The sequence below is a fragment of the Manis pentadactyla genome, chromosome 15, assembly GCF_030020395.1.
Source record: "Manis pentadactyla isolate mManPen7 chromosome 15, mManPen7.hap1, whole genome shotgun sequence".
NCBI lineage: Eukaryota > Metazoa > Chordata > Mammalia > Pholidota > Manidae > Manis > Manis pentadactyla.
This window is the reverse complement of record NC_080033.1, coordinates 80743955-80749102: the sequence shown is the minus strand read 5'-3', so window position 1 is coordinate 80749102 and position 5148 is coordinate 80743955. Positions and strand designations below refer to the sequence as shown.

Genomic DNA, 5148 nt, shown 5'->3' with positions numbered 1-5148 from the left:
CTTGAAAGGCTGCTTCCCAGGGTCACTGGACTCAGTGAGCCTGTGGGGCTCAGGTAGCTCTCCAGGGCCGACTGAGACTCCTTCCTGCGATGGCCCAGCAGGAGATAATCCCGCTGGCTGTGGCCCTCCGATTCCAGGAACAGCTCAGGTGCTCCTGAAGTTCGACCATGAGCTGGTATCCCTGGATATGAATGGAAAGAGGACATAGGGGACATAGTAGGAATGCTTCAGCAGTAGATATGAAAGGGCCTGGAGTGGGGTTGTGGGGAGCCTTTGTAACCCCACAAGCAAGGCTGATGGGACATGCATCACAGCAGTTCAGTGAAGGCACCTGGCCACAACTGGGCGACCGGACTGCCGTCCCCTAACACCGCCTTCCCGAGGGTGAGATGCAAAGCCAGGAGCACAAGGTGCCTTTAGGTGGTAAAGGGCACAAGGTTTATTGACTCAAGCGGAAAGACTTTCTATTTCAGCACGTGTGTTCAAGTCCAGGGCGAATTCCTCACAGTGCCCCTTTTCGCAAAGTGATCGAGCTTGGGTCAGAGGCAATATCCAGGGAGAATTCAGTTTTGTTTGCATTCTATTTATTTTTAGGGGCACTGGTTTTCTGTTTATTGTAGTGGTATTGAGTCTCTAAATACATTCATTAAATGTGAGCAGTTTATTGAGATGTGGGTTGATTACAAGGCAAGATTAGGTCAGTCGAATCACAGGTAAAGCCATTCTGCAGGCAGCACCCCGGCCCCTCAGCGGCGGCTCCGCGCAGGAGCCCAGGGCCCGGAGCTTGGTCCGGTTTTCAAGTTCAGACCTTCCTCGCCTTCAGGTTCTTCCTTTGAAAAATGAAGGTCCCATTGAGGTGACAATTTTTTTGACTCTGGAATCTCCTCCTGAGGATGCAGGAGGAGCTGTGGAAGAGGAGAATGGAAGGGGGGTGATGTGGGAACCCCCCCGAATGGATGGGGCAGCTGGGGTTGCTATAGGAGTGGGGGGCCGGGGGGACATGGTCACCAAGCCCTGCCTTCTTAGTGCAAACCTTAGCTGCACGAGAAATCGTCTTTCATTCTTTATGACTTGACCCAACCCCACGTGAGCCTCTGTTCCCCTGAGCCTCAGCCAATTCCAGGGCCTTCCGCCTTCACCAGGCAGGAGGTGAGAGCTGTGGGGCCCCCCAGTGCTGACGATGGACACACCTGTCATTGATGCTGACATCTGCGGAAGTCACCACTGAGATGACCCTCCTTCCTGTCTCTTTGGCCTTTCAGGGCAGGGTGGTGACTATTACCATGCCAAGCTTGGGGGGCCCTGGAATTCCGTGGTGCCAACTATTGCCCCACCCGCCTGGGCCACACCTCGCCATTTCCAGTCTGGGTCTTACTGCTTTTGCAAGAAAGAGACAGATTCTCATTTGCATCATTTGGGAAGAAGGTTCGGCTTATATAACAGAGACCCAGAGATCAGAGGTCCATTGCTCTCTCGTGTTGGACGTAGGCAACCCAACTCTAACTTGAGCAAGAGTGAGGGGTGTCAGAACTGGGGAGGTCAGGTCACTGGGAGGCCAGGAGGTTGGAAGGCTCCTTAGAGGGAGATGGGAAGAACAGGGGGACAGTGGAACCAAGATTAGAGCCCCTACGGCTGGTAGAGGAAACCCAGGGGTGGTCTCCAATAGCAGCAAGATGTCCAAGAGGTGGTCAGGATGGGAGACGATGATTTGCAAAAGGCAAAGGTGGACGAGAAGCATGACTAGGCAAGCATTTTTCTTTGTACACAATTACTGAAAGGGGTGGAGCCAGCATTCTCCTTGGGGAGGGGTCCTCAGGGAAACCACATAATCAGGAGATGCACAGTTTCACCCTTAAAAATCCCCAATGTTTTGGTTCAGGTCAGGCATTATGCCTTCCTTCTCATACCAGCCGGTCCTCAGACTAAGCCCACAGCTGCCTTCGGGCTGAGCTAAAAGATGCTCAGAATATTTCTGTGGCTGCCCCAATCTCTTAAGCCCAACTGCAAACACTAACTAGGAGAAAAAGAAGTGTCGGTTTCCAAATTTCTACAATTTTACCTCCTGTGGCCTCTATTGTTGATGACCGGGAGGCCTCAGTTACTGGAAGAAACATCCTCTCTGTAAATATCGCTGCTGCATCCTGATGTCATGGCCTGGGATTTTATTACTTCCAGTTTCGGGTCTCTTCAGTGGGACTTTCCAAATTTGACTCCTTTTCCCAAACTGAATGCAGAAAAATGAATTTGAAGTACCAGACATTTCACTGAAAGAATACATATGAGGACCCTAGGTTATTCGAAAAGTTTTATTCTGTGACGACAGTATCACTGGGGGACCAAGAGGGAGGCATGTGCCATAAAGGGCGAAGGCAACAATTCGTGATCACAAAGGCAGTTGTGGGGGTGGCATGGGCCTCACTGGTGGGCAGGCACTGTGCTCTTTAACCCGTACATGTGACCCGTCCAGCTCCCACCATGCTGGGACCTACTTGCTGTTGTTGGGTCCAAATTAGAGACAGGGAGATGGGAAGACAATATTTATTTTTAGGGGTCCTCACCAATCGATTGATTGATGTAGTACTCAACTACTATGGAGAACTCACAGCTGGGGCACTAAAAAACTGGGCAGAAAGAGGTGTGTTGTCCCTGTTACGGTCTGTTTTGTAGCTTCTTACCAAATAGCCATCACCGAGGCAGTGACCTTGATGCTCGGCTCTTTACATCTTTCCTGCCTCCTCCTGGCCCCAGAAGATCGCCCTCAAGTGATGCTCTGGAGACCCAGTGAGTCTCCTCAACCATGGTCAGCAAGGGACAGCTTGCGGGGAAGGCTGGGGTGGCTTACTCGGGAGAGTCCCAAGTGGGGCTGTGAATTTGGCACCGAGAGAGAAATGTCCCTGCAGCCTGGGTGACAGAGGCCACTTGTGGAGGGACAAGGTGGAAAGCAGAGATTCTGGAAGTAGACAGACTTGGTTCAGATTTCCCTTTGGTTCCTGGTTCCTGGCAAGATGGAGGAGCTCTCCCTCCAGGCCCTCCCTGCTGCGACCAAAAACCCCAGAGATAACACAGCAGGCCTGCAGAGATGACGACCCGGGACGGCCTGCAGGGACCGCTTGGCAGTGAGTTCCCTGTGTCCCTGTTGCCTCCCAAATACCCTGGACGGCACGCTGGGGCAGCCCGGAATCCAGAACCATCAACGGGCCAAGGCAGAAACAGGCCCCAGGAGAAGCTTCTCCCACAACAGGTACCAGGAAAGTGGGCTACACAATAGAAAACACAATGGGGCTGTGTGCAGTCTGTACAAAACTGACTCCACATACACTGATTTAAATGTTAATTTAAAAAGGAGCAACTCTATTAATATCAGATCAAGTGGACATTAGAACAAAGAGGGTCATTATAATAAATGTAAATGATAATGATATTTATAAACGATTAAAATAGTCAAAGGGTCGACCTACCAAATCTCACCTCTGCTGTTTGCTGCTCTGTTGACGAGCAACTTAAAAACCTCTTTGGGCCTTAGCTTCTCCATCTCCAGAAAGGACACAATAAACACTCAATAATATGAAAACTAACTTAGTACAGATTAGCATATGGTGGCATCTCCACAAACAATAGCCCTTATCGTCATCCTAAATAATGTGTATCTCATCATCACCATTTAAAAAATGTGCATCAGCCGAGAAAACAGGAACCACAACAGTGTGCATGTGAGATTAAATATACTTAATGTAAAATATATAATTTTAACCATTTTTAAGGGCACAATTCAGTGGCACGAGGTACATCCCCATTTGGGGTAACCATCATCACCACCCATCTCCCGAACTTTCTCATCTTTCCAAATTGAAACCCCGTACCTGCTAAACGCACCCGTTACTTTAACACAGAGAACATAACATAGCGAGTTTTTAAACCAGGTCCTGGGGGACTGGAAAGGTCAACAGGCACCTGGGATCCAGCCGAGGAAGGCAGTCCAGCGGGGGCAGATGTCTCACCTGTCTGGTGGGGACACAAAGGGAAGAGGTGGGAGCTTGGAGGGGGGTTCTGGGGAGCGGGGACCCAAGGGGACAAAGCTGCCGTCTGGAAGGGTGCCCCAAGACTGGCCCGGCCACGGTGGGGAACAAACGCGGCCAGCAGGACCAGCCAGCCCTGCTGTAGGGCAAGCACCACGGGAGGCTGACAGGGGCGGGAGTGCATGGGAAGGAGCGACTCCAGCTGGGTCCCCACCGCAGCCTCCCCCTCAATCTCCAGGCTCTGGGGCAGATTGCAGAGCCCAGCCCTGCTTCCCGGTGCAGAGAGCAGAGCGCATGGGGCAGTGTCCTGGGGGTCGGACAAAGCGCCACACACACTGGACGCTTAAACAACAGACGTGTCTCCTCTCATCTCCCGGAGTCGGAAGTCCAAAAGCCAGGTGTGGGTGGGCAGGCTGCCTCCCGAGGGCCCTGCCTCCTCTTGTAGGTCCTGCAGGCCTCAGGCGCCCTTGGCTCATGGCTGCCTCCCTCCATCTCTGCCCCATGCTCACACGACCTACTCCCTCTGCATGTGCCTGGGTCCAAATCTCCCTCCTCTTACAAGGACACCTGCCTCCTTGGTGTCCGCCCTGATTGACACACACAGCCCACAGTTCCTCCCCAGCAGGTAGATTTGGAGCTGATGCATGAAAGTCCAGCAACCAGAGCCAGCACTGATCTGAGGGTCAGGCACAGGCCCACTGCTGTCCCCACAAGCCACTCACACCATTCAGAGCCTCAGTTTCCCCATCTATGAATCAGAGGTGTTCATTAGAAAACAGGTGGAGGCCAGCTAGGTGTGGAGCTCCATGTGACGTTTGTGGGATACAAGGTGCTGAGACCTGCGTCGAGCTCTTCCCCACCTCGTGGGGAGTGACGGCTGCCCAGGACCAGTGGGGAACAGAAGGTGGGGGGGCCACAGCTGTGTGCGCCTCCTGGGCCAAAGTCCCCGTTCGTTTGACCTGGTGAGGGACAGCTGCCCAGCTGGAGTGTGAATGGGTCTGTGGATTTAAAGGTTTGCAATACCTTTCCTGGAGCTTTTGATGGGATTGAGGGATCCCAGACGGGGCACAGAGCTTATGTACACGATGCAAAGAGGTTTTCAAAGGGCCGGTGCCGCGGCTGCATATTCATC

The 5148-nt window shown here is 52.5% G+C and overlaps 1 long non-coding RNA gene across 1 annotated transcript; it reads right to left on the bottom strand.

Annotated features, from left to right (window-relative positions):
• Positions 1-803: 803 nt before the first annotated feature.
• Positions 804-3540, bottom strand: LOC118931587 (uncharacterized). The gene is made up of 3 exons (XR_005032443.2): positions 3459-3540; positions 2060-2264; positions 804-905 (listed from the first exon to the last, which is right to left on the bottom strand). It is a non-coding gene; the product is annotated as an uncharacterized LOC118931587 (long non-coding RNA).
• Between the last annotated feature and the right edge of the window lie 1608 nt (positions 3541-5148).